Source organism: Rhineura floridana, chromosome 7 (assembly GCF_030035675.1).
Source record: "Rhineura floridana isolate rRhiFlo1 chromosome 7, rRhiFlo1.hap2, whole genome shotgun sequence".
Lineage (NCBI taxonomy): Eukaryota > Metazoa > Chordata > Lepidosauria > Squamata > Rhineuridae > Rhineura > Rhineura floridana.
This window is the reverse complement of record NC_084486.1, coordinates 89,869,830-89,889,549: the sequence shown is the minus strand read 5'-3', so window position 1 is coordinate 89,889,549 and position 19,720 is coordinate 89,869,830.

The following is a 19,720-nucleotide window of genomic DNA, read 5'->3' as shown; positions in this document are numbered from 1 at the left end:
TTACTGGTATAAACATATCAAACGTTTGAAATGATTAACAGATTGTTATCTCATGATAAGTGAGAGCATAAATGAGTTCTGGGAGGTCAGTCTACAGTGGATTGAACATGCAGTCCTTAGAGCAGGAGATTCTCGGGTGGCATCATCAACCTCCCTTGAGTGCTCCCAGAAAAGAGACTATGGGAAGGGTGCAGAGAAAAATAGCATTTCACTTGAATATTTGCTATTAACAGTTTCCTCCTGTCACCTTTACAATGTTTCCATTAAATAAATCAGAAGACTAACTTTCATGTGCTGCAGTAGAAAGTTTAGTTTTAGTTTATTAGTTATATGCTGCTTTTCTGTTGAGACTATCCAAGCAGCTTACAGTAAAATAAAAATACATCAATACACTTACATTATCCATAATCAGTAAGCAACTACACAGAGTAAGTCAGCATTATCACCCCAGCTAATGACAGGGAGCCAAGAGATAGCAGCTTGTCTAAGGCTGCACAAGGAGTTCACAGCTGCAGAGACACTTGAACCAAAGAGATCCCAGCTGATGGTTGAGTCTCTTAGAGTGCAATGATATGCATGTTTGTTCAGAAGAGTCATTTATGTTCAGTGAGCCTTACTCAGCAGTAGCATGTGTAGTAGGGCAAATTGGTCCCACCAGTGTACCTGTGTGCCCCCAACCTCACTGCCTTCCCAGCCCTATCCAGGTAAGTAGCAGTGATGCTGGTGTTGGAAGAGCGGCTCCGCAGCTCCACTCTACCATAAGTGTTGCTACTGGACCTGCTTCCTATCCCTTATAAGTATGTTTAAGGATGCAATCATAACCACTGCATTAGCTCTCAAACTCAAACTACAAACCCGCAACAGTTAAAAATGATATTCAATGAATTAAATATTTAACTCCTACATTATTATACAGCTGTGAGAGTGGCTAGTAGTAGGACGGACCGACTTGCTATCAAATTGTGGTCACGTGACCACCATGTGCTTGATGACATCATCAAAACAAACACCATGTGACTGGCAGAGATGTCATCAGCTATCAGAACAAATGTCATGTGATCAGTCACATGACCAGAAGTGTCGTGTTTTGCACATGGCTGGAAGTGATGTGTATTGCAATGGCCGGAAGTGATGTAGTTTGCCCATGGGTGAATATGATGTGTATTGCAAATGGCTGGATATGACATGACCAGATATGAACCCTGTTAGGGAACTATTTCCACCCCACTTTGATTGGCCGCAGAGTATTGTGCAGCCCCTCTATGAAAACGTCAGACTGCTGTGGACCAATAGAAAGAGGTTTTAGTCCCCGCAGCAAAATGGGGTATCATCCTTACATTGGCCCAAAGAGTGCATGTGACTCCTCTATTAACACGACATGGTTCACTGGAAGAGGTTTTAGACCATATATCAAAATAGCGTGCCAAAAATGGGTGCCAAAGGAGTCCATTCCCACCCTCTCTCTGGATTGACAGGGCCATGTGACTGCTCTATGGACATGTCATCCTACTGCTGGCCAGTCAGAAGACCCCTGCCCTATACTGAGCCTACCAGTCAGGAGAGGGCTGGAAAATTTTGCATAGGAATCCATTTTGCATGCCCAAACACATTCTAAGGAGAGAACATGGAGACAGACCACACCTTTGAGGCCTACAGAGCTGACCAGCTCACCACCATTGCTAAGACCAAACCCCAGAAAAAGCTATATTAGCACCAGTTCTGATGATGAATGTTTCCCACCATAAGCTGTTAAAAGAGGAAGAGAATGAGCTCAGCCAAATGTGGAATAACATGATGGATGCAATATCAGCAGATAACTCTGTAACGCAGGTATGTTAACTGTTGAAACTGTTTGGAGAGCTGCAGAACAAGTAAGGACTGATCAAAGGGGGGAAATTAAAAGATGCCCTTACTTTTCTAGGGATCTGCATTCACTCAAGAAGCTAGTTCCCAGCCAGCACCAACATCCCTGTGGAAGATAGCACCAATAGGAAACATTCAAATACAGGTATGCTGGGGTGGTTATTTCTGGACCGTAGTGTGGTTGAGCAACATCTGGAGGGCCGCAGGTTCCCTGTTCCTCATCTGAGGGGTCACCTTCATAGAAAACCAAAATATTTTAATTCATGAGCCTCAGCAAAGATAAACTCTGGTGCATGAGTAAACTGTCATGCTGCTATATAAATAAACAATAACAACAAGAATAATTATATTTTCATCTGAGTGTTCTGTTTTTATTCAGTTCCCATATGTCCCCCTTCCCACACGGTCTAAAACCAAGGCAGTAGGTGGTGGTGTTAACAAACATTATATTGCAATATAAGATGGGCTGTTTTATTTGGAAGGCAATAAAGATGTTGCAGTTGAACACCAATAAATCAGGCTCATTTCCCTCTTGTCATTACAGGCTCCATATCACAACGGTGCTTTATAATTAAAAACTTCCATTAGATCATTAAAAATGCAACTAAGCAATTAACACTTTTTCATTATACTTATTGTTTAATTAGCAAGTTATGAAGACTGCTTGTTAAAAGCAAGAAACCTACATTCAAGCTTGGAGCAATGAACTCTTATGATTGCACATGGAAGTAGAGATACTGTTTCATCTCTGCAGGTTCTCAGTAGATATCTTTTTGAAGGACAGAAGCAAGGGGTGTTGCTTAATGTGATGGTCTTGGAAGGGGGATGTAGTGATTAGAGAAAAGGGCTGCTGAAAGCTTCATGTTTGATGGCCCACTCCCCTTTAACTTTAACTTCAACTGGTCCTGAATTAATTCAAGGGATGGGGCTAATGTTTAATTACAGGTTTTAAAATCAAACATATAGCTGGGAGGGAGGCAGGGGAAGAAGACTGAGAGCAGGAGGTTCAATTCTGAGGGGTGCTTCTTCGCATGTGGCTTCTCAGCAGAGATGGTATCCTTGCAAAGGAGCACCCCTGCACTTCCCCAGCCTTCCTGCTTGGCATCCCTTCTAAATGGAGATGCCAAGGATTGAGCCTGTAATCTTCTGAATGCAAAGCATATGTTCTACCAGTGAGCCATGAACCCTCTTAATACTGAATTATTATCACTTCATTTAATCCTAGTCCAAGGTCACCCAATGAGCTTTATGGCTAAATCCAGCACTCTGACCATTGCACCACATTGGCTCTCCTGTAGAAGAGGCAATAGAAAGTTGCCTCATACCAGATCAGACTACTTAAGACAGGCAGCAGCTCCCAAGGTCAGAGACAGAGTCTGTTCCATCACCTGTACCTGATCTGTTTTTAGACACAGATCCTAGGATCTGTAACTGGAACATTTAGCAATCTACCACTGAGTTATGGACCATCTACATTATTACTACTATTACTACTACTACTACTACTACTACTACTACTAATACTAATAATAATAATTAATAATAATAATAAATAGCAATGAGCATAAGTGGGACAGCTCCTGTTCAGTGTTCCAACTAGCCAGCCATACCTTCTTCTAGGATACTCCTTTCCACCACAGCCATCCAAGTTTTGCATTCTCCCCCCCCCGCAACATAGTCTTCAAGTGTATGATGGGGATTTTTTTCTCCTTAAATATATTTTGTACTTCGGTAAACTTTTGGGTTCTCCCAAGCATGCAGATACAATGCCTCCCTCTTGGTTTCTCAGTGGCCCTGTCTGGGCTACGGTCCTGTCAGCATTCATCCACCAAGTTCGTTATTAGGGGGAGCTGTAATTAATGTATGAATGGGGGTGGGGATGAAAGCACATCTGTTGGGTCTGCCTCCCAGACCTCCACATGCAGTGATGTGAACCTTTGCACAGAGCCTTCATGCTGAAAGTGCACAGGATCTCTCCACAGAACATGCACCCTGTATTTTTTGCAGGGTATCGATTTTGCACACAAAACATATACATGGATATTTTATGTACCTGTTCTAGATTCTGTACAGCATTTCAGATATATGGTAGTCTGGAGACAAACACAAGATGTGTGATTTCATTTCACACACGTGCACACACACACAGAGTACATGTGCATATATCATCTGAAAAAGTTACTGTTGCTATAATTTGGCAAGATATTTCAGTTAGAGTTAACATTCAACCATGTTCCAAAAATCCACATTTAGGCAAAATGTACAATATACATGTAAACAGTCAGCACTAGATATTTCATGATGGTATGTTTCTGATTTCAGCCAAATTGATATCTGTGGTCTGTGGGGCAATTGCATCTGTGTGATGGTAGCTGTGCATGGCAAGATGTGAAGTGGTAATGCTGGTGATTTTCAGGATATGCAGCCCTTCTTTCTTGTACTTCAACGTCTGACACAGAAAAAGCTTTGAAAGCCATCTATGTTCTATTTCTCTAAATGCAGAAAGTGAGTCTTAATTTTGCATTTATGCTGCATGACTGCAAGATCAGTGCTATGCTATCTCCCCCTAGAACATGTCTGTTCTTCAGCCAGTATAAATGCCACTTAATACTTTTGAAACCATTCTCTGTGAATCTCCATATTAATCTCAGAGATTTACAGGAGTGCATTGTCTCATGAAATGTATAATATAGTCTTTTGTAATCCGACATCACAGGAAAGGGCACTAAATTCTAAATGATTATCTGGTAATCTTATTGTACTTTATACCTGTCATTAGCTATTACTCTCAGCAGTCTAATGAAATAAAAAATGTGTGTAGAAATTAAGAAATTGTACACTTGAAGCTGGGAGCTTGGTAAATTAAATGATGTCCTAATTCTTTACAGCAACGAATGATGGAGGTGTGGGTGGAGGGAGAGCAGCCCAGCCAGACCCTGAAATGTAGGAACATAAGGAACAGCCCTGCTGGATCCGAACACAAGCCTAGCGAGTTAGTCTGGCATCCTGTTTCCCAGAGTGGCCAACCAGCTGCATCTGAGAAATTCAGAAGGAATTATGACAGAAGACTTATCCCGCTGTTGTTCCTCAGCAGCTGGTAATTTAAAGCCATGTTGCCTCAAAAACTGGAGGTTAGGATTGTGACCCACATTGAGCCAGGTGGCTCAGGTGGCTCAGGTGGCTCAGGTGGCTCAGGTGGCTCAGGTGGCTCAGGAGGGGTGGCAGATTGTTCAACCCCAACCGCTGCCCACAGGGCTGTCTGCAAGTGGGTGGCTGTCCACCACTGTTCCCACCCACCCATTGGCTATGTCTGTTTCTCCCTCCTTCCTTCCTGCCAACCCGCTTACTTCTCTTCTCACTCCTGGCAATGCAGCAATGGTATGAATGCTCCATTCCTTATCTTGAGGAAGGGGTCTTCCTCAGAGCAAAGCACTGCGGGTAAAGTTGGCACTTTACAACAATGTGGCAAAATGGTGTTTAAACTAACACTAATTTGCTGCAATGCCTTGCTAGAAGGAAAGACCAGTGCCTCAGAGTAAGGAATGGAGAGCCTGCATCACTGGTGCTTTGCCAGCAATGAGCAGCCAGGCAAGCAACCAGTGGGTGGGAGAGTGGGAGTGGTGGCAGACGGAGGAAGAGAAGAAGGCAATTTTGGTGGTTCCCACACCTTGAGGTTCAGGTAGCCTTCATTAAGGGACCAAGCTTATACTCCCCACTCTGTGGAACTCCTTACCAGAAGAGGCTTGGCAGGGACAATAAGAACATAAGAAGAGCCTGCTGGATCAGGCCAGTGGCCCTTCTAATTCAGCATCCTGGTCTCACAGTAGCCAACCAGATACCCAAAGGAAGCCCACAAGAGTGCAAGAGCACTCTCCCCTCCTGCAGCTTCTGGCAACTGGTTTTCAGAAGCAAACTGTCTCTGACTATGGTAGTAGAGCATAGCCATCACGTCTAGTAGCCACTGATAACCATATCTTCCATTAATCTGTCTAATTCTCTTTTAAATCCATCCAAGTTAGTGGCCATCACTACCTCTTGTGAGAGTGAATTGCATAGTTTAACTATATACTGTGTGAAGAAGTATTTTCTTTTGTCTGTCTTGAATCTTCCAACATTCAACTTCACTGAATGTCTGTGAGTTATAGTGTTATGTGTGTGAGAGAAAAAACTTTTCTCTATCCACTTTCTCCATGCCATCCATAATATTATACACTTCTATCATGTCACCTCTGACACCTTTTCTCTAAACTAAAAAGGCCCAAATGCTGCAACCTATCCTCATAGGGGAGCCGCTCCATCCCCTTGATCATTCTGGTTGCCCTTTTCTGAACCTTTTCCAACTGTACAATATCCTTTTTGAGGTGAGGTGACCAGAACTGTACACAGTAATCCAAATGCGGCTGCACCATAGATTAATACAATGGCACTATGATATCAGCTGTGAAAAATTTGCCTTTTTTCACAGCTGCCACACATTGGGTTGGCATCTTCATCAAGCTATTCACTACAACCCCAAAGTCTCATTCCTGGTTGGTCACTGCTCGTTCAGACCCCTTGACCCCCTTAATGTAAATTAAGATTTTTTGCTCCAATATGCATAACTTTACACTTGTTTACCCTGAATTGCATTTTCCATTTTTCCGCTCATTCACTTAGTTTGGAGAGGTCCTTTTGGAGCTCTTGCCATCCCCTTTTGTTTTTACAACCCTGATCAATTTAGTATCATCAGCAAACTTGGCCACCTCACCTCTAATTCTAGGTCATTTATGAATAAGTTTAAAAGCACAGGTCCTGTTACCGATCCTTGGGAGAGTCCACTTTCTACAACCCTCCCTTGGGAGAACTGTCCATTTATTCCTACGATCTGCTTCCTGCTGTTTAACCAATTCCTGATCCACACAAGGAACTCTCCTCTTATTCCATGACTGCTATTCTTACTCAGGAGTCTTTGGTGAGGTACCTTATCAAAAGCTTTTTGAAAGCCTAAGTACACTATGTCCACTGGATCACCTCTATCTATATGCTTGTTGAAACTCTCAGACTTCTAATAGGTGAGTGAGACAGGACTCTCCCTTGCAGAAGCCATGCTGGCTCTGCTTCAGCAAGGCTTGTTCTTCTATATGCTTGGTTAATTTATCTTTAATAATACTTTCTACCAGTTCTCTCAGGACAGACGTTAAGCTAACCAGCCTGTAATTTCTGGGATCCCCAGTTGATCCATTTTTAAAGATCGGAGTTACACTGGCCACTTTCCAGTCCCCAGGTATGGGCTGATCTCAGGGACAAGTTACATATTTTTGTTAGAAGATCAGCAATTTCACATTTGAGTTGAGAACTCTCAGGTGCATGCCATCTGGACCTGGCGATTTATCTGTTTTTATTTTGTCTAATAAGCCTAGAACTTCATCTCTTGTCACTACTATTTACCTCAGTTCCTCAAACTCCCTTCCTGCAAATGTTGGTTCAGGTTCAGGTTCAAACATCTCTCTCTTCTTTCAGATGTATTTTGAAAACAATATTGTTTAGATAAGCATTTGCAATTTGAATTTTCTCTTTTTAACCAATTTGGATGTATCAGTGTTTTAATGATGTTTTTATAGTTGCTTTTTGCTGATTTTATTTTTATGTTATTTATTTATTTATTTATTTATTTATTGCACTTGTATACCGCCCCATAGCCGAAGTTCTCTGGACAGTTTACAGCAATCAAAAACATTAAAACAAATATACAATTTAAAACACGTATTTTAAAAACAATTTAAAACACATATTTTAAAAACAATTTAAAACACAATTTTAAAATTTAAAACAATATAAAAACAATTTAAAACACATGCTAAAATGCCTGGGAGAAGAGGAAAGTCTTGACCTGACGCCGAAAAGATAACAGTGTTGGCACCAGGCGCACCTCGTCTGAGACATCATTCCATAATTTGGGGGCCACCACTGAGAAGGCCCTCTCCCTTGTTGCCACCCTCCGAGCTTCCCTTGGAGTAGGCACCTGGAGGAGGGCCTTTGATCTTGACCGTAGTGTATGGGTGGGTTCGTATCGGGAGAGGCGTTCCATCAGGTATTGTGGTCCCAAGCCGTGTAAGGCTTTATAGGTCAAAACCAGCACCTTGAATTGAGCTCGGAAACATACAGACAGCCAATGCAAGTGGGCCAGAATCAGTTTTATATGTTCGGACCGTCTGGTCCCTGTTACCAATCTGGCTGCTGCATTTTGCACAAGCTGCAGTTTCCGAACCGTCTTCAAAGGCAGCCCCACGTAGAGTGCATTGCAGTAATCTAATTTGGAGGTTACCAGAGCATGGATAACTAAAGCCAGGTCATCCCTGTCCAGATAGGGACATAGTTGGGTCACCAACCAAAGTTGGTAGAAGGCACTCCGTGCCACCGAGGCTACCTGAGCCTCAAGTGACAGAGATGGTTCTAGGAGAACCCCCAAACTATGAACCTGCTCCTTCAGGGGGAGTGCAACCCCATTCAGAACAGGTTGGACATCCACCATCTGGTCAGAAGAACCACCCACTAGCAGCATCTCAGTCTTGTCTGGATTGAGTCTCAGTTTATTAGCCCTCATCCAGTCCATTGTCGCAGCCAGGCACCAGTTCAGCACACTGAACCACCTTGATATATTCTTATGAAAGTGTGGACTATAAATACGTAAATAAATAAATAAATATTGTGAGGCAGGAGTGGAGGCAGCCATCTTAGTTGGCACGGTATTTTGTTCAAGTTCTGATTACTGGTGTGCTGTCCTTACATGTGAATGAACTAGTGTATGACCTGGGCTCCTGCTGGGAAGAAGGGTGGGATATAAATCTAATAATAATGATGATGATCATGATGATGATGATAAATATCCCATTTAAATGTGATGGAATTAACATCACATACATGTGATGGCCCACATCATGAAATAAATCAAGTCTCACAGAAAAATGTCCCATTCCTTCTATGGATGAATTGGCCTTGTATAATGCAACAAATCCAGCTGGATTTGTGTTGTAAGCAAGTTTAATTTGCTGTGTGATTTATGATTAGAATTCATCTAATGTAGACTAGAACCCCCAGTACAGAATGTCTTACTGCTTGTCACAGCCTGTGATTAACCTGTGAAATGTTTTCATTTGGATCTAAATGAAGAAAGGGGCTCAGGGAGCTTTTCCTTGCCTGGAACTGATACAGAGACACTTTGTGAATAAATATTTTGGCTTTAGTAATCATCAGACCTGACTTTGGGGCTTTGGTTTCTCTTTACTCTTGCATGATATAAAGTGGTGTGGTGAAGCCAATAATAGGGTTTTTTGGGGGGTGTTACTAATAATACACTGTACACGTGTGGGCACGCACACACACAGAGCACTTCTCTCTTTTAAAAAGCTTATAATGGGAAATGCATTTACACATATAAACATTATGGTTTTGAAGCATATTTTAAAAATTGGAAACATAATCATGTAACATTGGCTTTAAAAAAAGAGGGTTTAAGACTTCAGAAGAGACCAAAAGATGGTACCATATGATATCATACATCCTCTTCTTCAAAGTGAACTCCTTTCACTTAAATTTAACCAGATTCTGGTAAAGAAACTTCTGTTCTGTCATTCAGCGTGCTTGGAATCCTTTGATTTGCATAACTACCCCACACAAAGTGAAACAGATACATTTTCAGCTGTTTTAAATTCCAATAGTTGAAATCCATGGTTCTACCTCGTTTTCGCCACATGGGGCCCCAGTTATACAAACATTAACTGTGAAAGAATTATAGTGATTTTTATTCTTGGGAGCTAATATTTGGGTTTAGATATTTATGTTCTATAAGAAATGAATGTGCAAATTCACCCCATGAGTTCGAGGAACAAACAACGGTTATTACCTTCTACTTCAGAAGGGCCCCTTGAACAAATAAAAAATAAAACAAAAGCAACATTGATCCTAAATTATGTGAATTTTGAATTTCTGACTTGAGGTTTGAGGTTTCAATAGAAATTATTTTGTGCTGACACACTTTCCATTTGGTTCTTTAGTTTAAAATGGTTTAAAGAACCACCTTCAATCCTTTAAAAACTTGTGCATGAACAGAAAACTTGTAAATGGTCAGAGAGGGTTGTTGCTGCTATTGTTGTCACCACCACCCACCCTTTGCCAGCAGGTCCCAGGGTGAGTTACAGCAGTTGAAAATTCAGTATTAAAAACCATTAAAACAAATTGCGATCAGAGGAATAGGTTCTATGTAAGTTCTATAGCTCTTCCACTAACCCATCTTTCCCTACTAATTTGTATCATACACAAATGGAGACCTTGAAAGTGCAGGGGTGGCAAGCAGGATTTTCAGAGAATTGCCTGTCCAGCTTCTGAAACTCCAAGCTAAAAACAAAATAAATAAGTTTGTCTGTCTCTCTTGCCACCCATCCACCCACCCATGTACCCTGCTTTTCAGCCTAAACAGGTCACTCAGACAGCTTACATTGTTAAAAACAAAAGCAATGAACTACAACATATAAAACACAATGTAAAAATCAAAACAGAAAGGTAAGAGTAGTGACAGCTAAAATACAGTCACAGCAAGAGAACATGTCGATTCAATGAAATAAGCATTGGTGCCACACTGCTTACTGCACGTTTGCTCTGTGCTATAACTGAGCTGCAGCCATCTACATAGATGTTGGAGTGCTACTTTTGCCCTGCTCACATTGCATTACTTGGCTTAGGCCACTACCCACAGCTAGGAGCAGCAATTTCGGAAGATCTCTGAAGGACCATAGTAGCAGGAGGACCCAGGACTCTTGAGTGCAAGGATCAACATGTGCAGCCTCCCATCAGCAAATGCAGAGCTTGGAAGTTACTTTTTTGAACTACAACTCCCATCAGCCCAATCCAGTGGCCAGGCTGGCTGGGGCTGATGCGAGTTGTAGTTTAAAAAAGTAACTTTTCCAAGCTCTGAGCAAATGTGGCCGTGTTGCCCTGGCTTGCCAAGAGCAATATTCCTAGCATCTCCATTTTAAAGGATCCCAGGTGGCAAAGAGAGCCTGAGGTGTACACATTATTCCAAATGTGGTCGCACCATAGATTTATACAACAGCATTATGATATCAGCAGTTTTATTTTCAATACCTTTCCTAATGATCCCTAGCATGGAATTTGCCTTTGTCACAGCTGCCACACATTGGGTCAACATCCTCATTGAGCTGTCCACTATGACCCCAAGGTCTTGTTCCTGGTCAGTCACCACCAGTTCAGACTCCTTGAGCGTATGTGTGAAATTTAGGGTTTTTTTGTTCCAATCATTAAAACTTCATAAAATCATAAAATATAGAACAAATGACTGACACAGTATCAAATTAATTCTCTAAAAACACTTGACAAAACAAATACATTTTCAGCAGGTAACAAAGTACCAGGATTGCAGATGCCTGTCTGAGGTTCCAAATTAACTGGCCTCATTACGTACAAGCCTTGGTTCATGCACAAACAAAATGAAAACGAGATCATTGTGGAACAGTTAGGAGGGCTACTCATGATGATCACCATAGAATCATAGAATCATAGAATAGTAGAGTTGGAAGAGGCCTATAAGGCCATCAAGTCCAACCCCCTGCTCAATGCAGGAATCCAAATCAAAGCATTCCTGACAGATGTCTGTCCAGCTGCCTCTTGAATGATCTGACCAGAGTGTAAGGCACAAGGTGGTTCTCCAGATAACCTGGTCTTAGGCTATTTAGGGCTTTATACACGAACAGTAATACCTAGAACTTAATTTGGTAACTTGGGCTGTAAACACACTAGTCACCAGGTCAAAGCGTTTCCATTAGCCACGCCTAGTGGGGGAATGGGTTGATCTGCTGATCAGTTGCAAAATTTATTTGAAGCTGAATTTTAAAAAACATGCACTCAAGTGGTTCCCACCAGGTTTTACAGTAAAAAGGGGAGGGGTTTGACTGGCCTCATATGGCCCCATTTTCAGAAGAGAGGAGTGGAGACTCACTGAAATTGGCAGAACAGTGAGTTTGTTTCTACCTGAATTGGCAGCTCTCACCACCTGTGTAATATGCTGATGCAGAGCTGTTCTGGCCAAAAGGTGGGCTGCAGCATTCTGCAATTTGACAATACTGGACTAGACACAGCCACTCCATATGAGCCAGATTCATATGTGCCCAGCTTCAAGTGCAACAAAGATGCTGAAAATGAACTTTAATAATAACATGTGTGGTTTACTATGCATGGTTTTTGTAAACCATGGTTTCCTATAAACAAACTTTTCAGTATCTCTTCATCTACTGTCTCGAGTTGGATAGGTATACAATTCCATGGCATTTAAAGAGACACTCTTATGTATTATAATGATAGTGAAGGGTATGGCTGTGCACAGACCCCCTATTTACCTCGTGGCTCCAATCGGGGAGGGGCATCGGATAGACCCATCCTGAGCCAACCTGGGAACCACCCACCCTTGCTTGGAGCCACTCCCAAATAAGTTTGGGAAGTAGGACTAATGTTTAATTAGAGTTTTAAAAAAACATCCTAATTAACCATACAGTGAGGAGGGGGTGGGAGGAGGAAACGACCAAAAGCAGGGTCAGTTCTGTGCAGGCTCACTCCCTTGGGTTGTCAGCTGTTCAGCTCAGGGAGCGATCCTGGGGATGGTTGTTTGCAAGACACTTTCCTGTTGTTGAACCCAGGGAGTGATCCTGCAGGAAAGCACCTTGAAAGCCACTGCCTCCGGGATCACTCCCTGGGCTCAACAGTCAATGAGCCAAGGGAGCAAACCTGCCTGATGCAGGTTTGCAAGGGGCTTTCCTACAGGGCACGAACACCCACAGCAATCCTGTGGGGCGGTGGTGGCACTCAGGCAGGAAGAAGAGCTGCGGCTGCCTCTTCTCCCTGCCTGACACCCCAACCCTAGATAGCCTGGGGTTGCTCTGGGTCATCCAATCCGCCGAGGCCCGAAAAGGTCCAAATGGGCCCAATTTGGCTTGGAACTTCCCTGGATACCTTCTGCTGAGCATTAAAAACTTGGCTGTTTGGTCAGGCCTTTGAGACTATCGGGATGGGCTAATTATATACTCAATCCCCGCTGCTATGTATTACAATTGCTGCTATTCTGTCACTGATGATTATTTGTATTTTATTGTATTTATTGTATTTACTGTATTTTGTATTTTATTGAATTTAATATGTATGCCGCCTAGAGTGGCTTCGGCCAGATAGGCGGCCTAAAAATTAAATTATTATTATTATTATTATTATTACCACTACCTGCCATGCCATTGGTGTGCAATAAAATTACAGCAGTAGTAGTGAACTGGACACATCTAGTTTCTTTGCAGATTTTTTTTTACAAAGGACTACAATGGAAGGGTGTTCTCTGCTCCCATTGTCTCTTGCATGCCAAAACCTTGAAGTAATCTGCACCAAGGGGCTGCACAAACTGCATCTTTATGAGCAATCTGCGGTTAAGATAAAACCTCCCCTTATTGATTGTAAGCGCTTTCCATCAACTCATATAATAAGAGGAAAGAAGGTCTGAATTTTTAATACTGCAAAATTGCTGAGGGTGAGAGCAAGGGTGTCGCAGATATAGATAGCAACATCCACCCAAAGTAATAGCTCAATGTGTTTATGGCAGCATTAATGTCTAGCTGACTGCCTCTTTTGCTTCTGAGTCCTGGTGCCTGGGTTCAGGGGTTTACTGCTTCTCCGCACCAGTTACCTTGGCTTTCTGTGGTATCAAACAGCTGCATCTTCATTATTGCTAAACTGAATGTATTGCTTCATCCTCGAGAGTGCAGGGTGTCTGGGGTGGAGGGAGAAATCCAAGTTGCAAAATCTCTATGCTGGTTGTGCCTCTGTGCGCGTGCATGCGCGCATTTGTGCATGCTCACTCGTGCATCTTACTCATGTTTGGCTATCAGGAAAATGCCATTCACAAATACAGCTTCTTAGCATGAGTGAAGAGCAGCTTTTCAGCAAAAATTGTGAGAGCCCTTGAAAACAATGACATCTGAAGAATGAAAGAAGTGGCTCTGATGATTTTAAAAAGCTGATTTTAAAAGTATACGTTCTTTTAAAACGGACCATAACACAAAAGGAGGGAGTAAAAGAACATTGAGTTCCTTCATCCTCTCAATAGTTTCATTCGCCTTTGGTAGACAGACTTTGTCTCCCTATCTGTCTCAGTCTCTTTCTTCCTCCATCTCTCCACTCAGTATTCTATATGCTCCTTAGTCAGTTCTCAACCCCAATATTTTTGGCTTACCTGTGAAATAACAAGACTTTGCAGCTTTTCTGTTAGTATTAGTACAATGAGTGGCAACTACGATTATTTTTGTCTCCCCCCCCCATATTCACCCACTCAGTTTTTATCCAGAGATGTAGAAGCATGAGACTCTCTCCCCTTTTATATTGATAAAGTGACAGTGCTGTGGTTCTTCTGGTGGCCTGTTTTACTGAGCATTCATCCTGCTTTGCCTTCACGAAGCTTACACGGAGGTTAGACTATGCCCAGTCTTGATTGAGCATTGTGTGGAGGTTATGCGACAATAAGCATTTATCCTGATTTGCTTGCAGGTTGTTTATACACCACCCTGTTAATCATTTGTCCATTCCACACTTTTCAGTGCATTCCCTGTCCCAGTGCAAACAAAAGTGCATTAGTTGCACTCGAGTGACAGAGCACTTTACTCCACTTGAAATGCAAAAATGTAGATTTCCAGCATGTGCTTGAATTCCTGCCGCAAAATACTGACAGCATGGAGGCAACTTTGGTTACACTGAGCAAAAGGTTGAGTTACTACTCATCCCCTGAGCCACTTTTTTCAGAAACTCAAGATACACAAGATCTATTAGCCTGAGACCTTTTTTTTAACCCTCATGAAAATTTGCATTTAAATAATTATTTAAATAGCTTTGAGGTATCTCCTCTCAAAATACACATTTCTAAATGTATCTGCTCTCAGATGATGATGATGATTACATTCATATCCCTCTTCTCCTCCCAAGAAGCTCAAGGTGTCATATATTGTTCTTCCGTCCTCATTTTATCCTTACAACAACCCTGTGAGGTAGGTTAGATTGAGAGACAGTGATTGGTCCAAGATCACCCTACAGGCTTCATGGCTGAATGTTGACTTGAACTCTGGTCTCCCAAGCCACAGTTTGACACTCTAGCCATTACACCACACGGGTCCACTTTTCAATATGTCTTTTTTAATGTGTTTCGGTCTGATTTTTGAACCAAAAATTGTGTCAGAACATTCAGGAAGTGTGAAAACTGGTAGATATCTCAGTTCCAATCTACACATTAGTCCAGGACATGTGGATTAGGTCAGTTTGTAATGGAATTCTCAAGGATAATATTTCTCAAGCACCCTTAGGTGAAACACCTGCATTTGCTCACTAAGTAGGGGCGGCGTTACTTACCTGGCTTCCCAGCATGGAGGTCACTGCCAGCAATTGAGAGGGAGAGAAATGAAGTGATGGGGAAGTCAGTGTGATGCTGGTACAGTGCCACTCCATCTGCTGTGCCCACACCTCACCCTACTCTGCTATACTGGCCACTACTGTGCCCAGTGGTTCCCCACTTCAAATCACATTCACCATTTTGTAGCTGCTCAGGGGCAAGTCAGGTCCCCAGATGCTGCCACCAGATGCTTCCACCATAAGCATATCACTGCAAGGTGTGATCTAAAAATGAAACTAAAAGAGATCATTTATTGTGAAGAACTGAAGCATCTCTTGTTAAAAGGCCACCCAAGGGCTGAAGATCATGTCTATGATTCTGTTTCTGGATACTGTTATGTGGGTATGGTTGTATAGTGACAGTGGTGTTTGTATTATATGGTGAAATTCTGAGGGGGATGCAGAACTGAAAGGAAGGAGAGTTCATAATAACGCTCTAAGTTTAATTCTGTACTCGCCTACTCATAAATAAGTCCCACTAAGTTCAAAGGGACTTCCTCCTAGGTAAGTATATATAGGATTGCAGCTTTAAAGTATCCAGGGTATACAGTATACATTCTCAGGAGAGCCAAATTTTGTGTCAGTTTTGGTTTCTTTCATTTTTTCCTAAGTTCTGTCCATCACATTTCCATATTAAGGTGCAATTAAAAAAAGTTGTCACAAAAATTCATCCGCATTTGAGTGCACATTTCTCCCCATACACATTTTTCCTTTTTCCTATTTTCTAAATGCATATTTGTATGTCATTCCCATGAATATAGGGAAATTTTATACATACTTTCCTCTAATACATGCATGTTTGTACACTTTTTGTAGTTGGAGAATTGCATCACCAAAACTGGAGAAGTGCAATTTCAAAGGGCCATTGCATTTCTATCCACATATTGTTTCAGGAAGTGTGAATTAGATAATGCAAACTGAACCAAATGTCTCCCCCAATCCCTAAATGCAGGTGGATATTAATGCTGGGGAAAGGGCACAGAATCACAAGCAAGATGAAGCAGAGTTCTCCATCCTTTCTCTGCCATTCTCCTGTCTTCTGCTTCTCCTCTTGAAATCTGCACTCCATCTTTCCCCTTTACAGCTGCCCAGTAGCTAAGCGGTGGAGACGGGTGGCTCCAATATCAGTGTGCTAATGAATCCATTCTGAGTTTTAGTTTGAACTTCCAGTGAACTGTCCAAAGTATTGAACTCTGTTCCCCAAATATGTTCTGCACATTGGACAGCACTTTGAAAGTTTGGACTAACCCTTGGAGTAGATTCACTGCCCCGCTGACATCGGAGTCACCAGTCTCCAGGGACTCTGAGGCATAGATCTGCCACTTTAACGTCTAGTTGGCTTTATACCTGACACCAGCAAAGGTATGTTTGAATCAGCGAGGGATGGAGGAGAAATTTGGCTTGGTTTGCATTTTAATACGAACCTGCCTAATTTGCACTTCCTGAAATGCAGCTTTCCTCTGACATTCACACTTCTCTGAATTTTGAGATCTAGTTCTCTGACAACAAACAATAAATAAAAATGCTTATGTTAAGGGACAGTGTGCATATATTAGTGCAAAGAACACAAAATGTTATTGGGCGAATTGCTTGCAAAAAATGTGTGTATTAGGAAAAAAACATGCAAAAGATGTGTATATAAGGAGGAGTGTGCATTAAAATGCTGTTGAATTTTCATGAGGACTTTTTTAAAAAATCACAATCTCAGTGGCAAACTGGATCTAGGACCAGAACAATGAGAAATTGTGTACTCCTTCCCTCCGAAAGGGCTGCATATGTTCCAAACTGTTATATATCCTGTCTGCTGCTACAGAAAGTAGAATCCAAGCTTTTAAGGTAGGGCTGCTTTTCAAGAGCTGTCAGGATGATGTATATGTGTACTCAGTCTGTTATGCCTCTCTCTACAGCATGGGAACACTAAATTTCTAATGAAAATGGTAACTGAGTTGGCAGTGTCTTATGGGGGAAAAATACATTCGACAGAGCTTTCCCTATGTAGATAAAAAGGTGCTATTGTGCCTGCTGAAATCCTAATAAACATTGATTTTATAAGACAGGAACTCGTCCAGTGGCCAAAGCTGCCTGTAAAACTTTTATGTCACCGCTATGACTAAATCCTGTCTAGAAGTGTACAGTTTATAGAGTTGATTTTTATCCCCTAAATTGTGTTCAATGAATTTTCCAACAAGTAGACATTCCAAATTAGTTTCCCTTTGCAACCACCTGCATTTCTGAAGCTGAAATGTCTTTCTTTTCCGCAGACTACCTGTGTTAGCAGCATTGAGGCTGCTGGGGGTGATCTTTTCTACATTTGATTGCTTCTGATGTATGCAACATACTGATGTAGACATGTAACATACAGCATGTATGTTATCCCTTTAACTATGATGCAATCTGTAGCCCCATTATAATGAACAGTGTGTGTACATGTACATGGGAATAAAATGACAGCCCCTTTTATGGCTTCACTGGAACTTTACAAAAAATTAGGAAAAGTTTCCTTTCCATTCAAAGAAATGGGCTCTGAAATCCAGATCAAGTGTTTCCAGGTTACTGTGACAGACACATTTTACAACTGTTATCAAAGGCATGACATGACAGGGCATCCACCCAAGAAAGTGTTGCATGCAAAAACCTGCTGTTAAAACTACAGAAAGTGCAAATGTGCTGACCTCATTATGTGCCACATCCCCATTCATATTTAATCCGTGATGGATCCTCTCAGGTTAATAATTGATGCACATGATTGAGTTTTTTGTTTTTGTTTTAGATGCCTGGCCAAGTCAAATGTATGAACTTCATTCTGAAGTGCGCAGATTGTTGACAAATAAATTGGAGAGTTTATTTTAAAGTTGAATTGCAGCCATTTATATGAAAACGCCTTAGACGGCTCATCCCCCCTTCCCTCCTCTGCACAACTATATTTTATAGCAAATCTATATTTTATGCACATATTGGTTGCAGACATACAGCAGAAAGCCATACATATATTATAAACATAGATTTCTCATGAAACAAATATGAATTGCCTGGCATTTGAGCGACAGTAATGCTTGATTAGCTGCTGTGCTATTTAATATTTGATGTATGCTTCATGATTATTCAAAAAGAGTGCAAGGAAAACTCAGGATGGTCCACTGAACCAATCTCTTGTATCTGAATCACTCAAAACTCAGGACACATACACTCCACCACCATTTATAAGCAAGTTGCTATAGTGAGGCTGCCAAGAAGCAGCAGAGCCAAACTGTTTACTCACAGCTTGGGTAGCAAAGTGTAGCAATTGAGAGTCATCCAAATTCAGCAGCAGGAGGCAGCTGTGCCTAAGGAATAATCTAGGAAAAGGTTCCCTAATACTTGCCAAATACCCGCAAATATTGTGGTGTTTGCTTATTTTCTGTTATGTCTGAAAATTACCCTTTGCAACTCCAGAATTTCTTTGGTGTTAGACTTTAAAAATAAGACTCTACTGGTGGTTTTGTAGGCTTTTTTTTTTAAGTACTGGGCGGCTATATGTGTCTTTGTCAAATTTCTGCAGATTTCTTTTTAAAAAATGAGCATTAAATTACTGAGGTACATCCCTTCCTCGTGTAGGCATAGGCTGCTTTCACACTGCACTTTATCCCATTATTCTGACAATTTCTTACCTGATAATTTGCGCATTATATTTGATCTTTCACATGACGTACAAACTAGTTCTGGAATTCTAGTGGAAAATGGTACAAGTTTAACATAAAAATTTGTGATAAATTATACCAGAAATAATCTGTTTGTAAGCTTGGGAACCTTGAAAATCACTGGAGTTTTTGCTAGCTGCAGCCTCTCACATGACCGGCAGTGCATTCCTGCCCTTTAGGTGCGCTTTTGTTTTGTCTAACAAAAATTGTACCGGTATAGACCTCCTACACAGTGAGGAACTACAATGCACATGTGTATAACAGGTGAGGAACTAAAACAAGATGTTGTTCATTGCAGCCATGTGAAAGACATCTGCGCAAAATGCCGGTATGTCATCTGAAAAAGCTACTGTTCCTTAACGCAACTGGTACTGCAGTGTGAAAGGAATTTTAGAAATCGGGACAGAAGCGCTACCATTTTAATCTGTTAAACTAATGCAAGGAGCCCCATGTCTGAAAGCAGCCATAATGTCAGAAGAATCCCTTGACAGAGCACATATCTCTTTCTCCTCTCTCCCTACCCCTCATCATACATATAGGTACCCAAAAGGCTTCTTCACACATTGCACTCAACCAAGGTACAAGCTGTCTGTACAAGTGTACAAGTGTTTGTGTGAAAGCATGTACACTTCTTGATTGATACAGCTCAACTGTGGCCCCCGAACTATGGAACACCCTTCCTGACGAGGTATGCCTGGCGCCTACTTTACTATCCT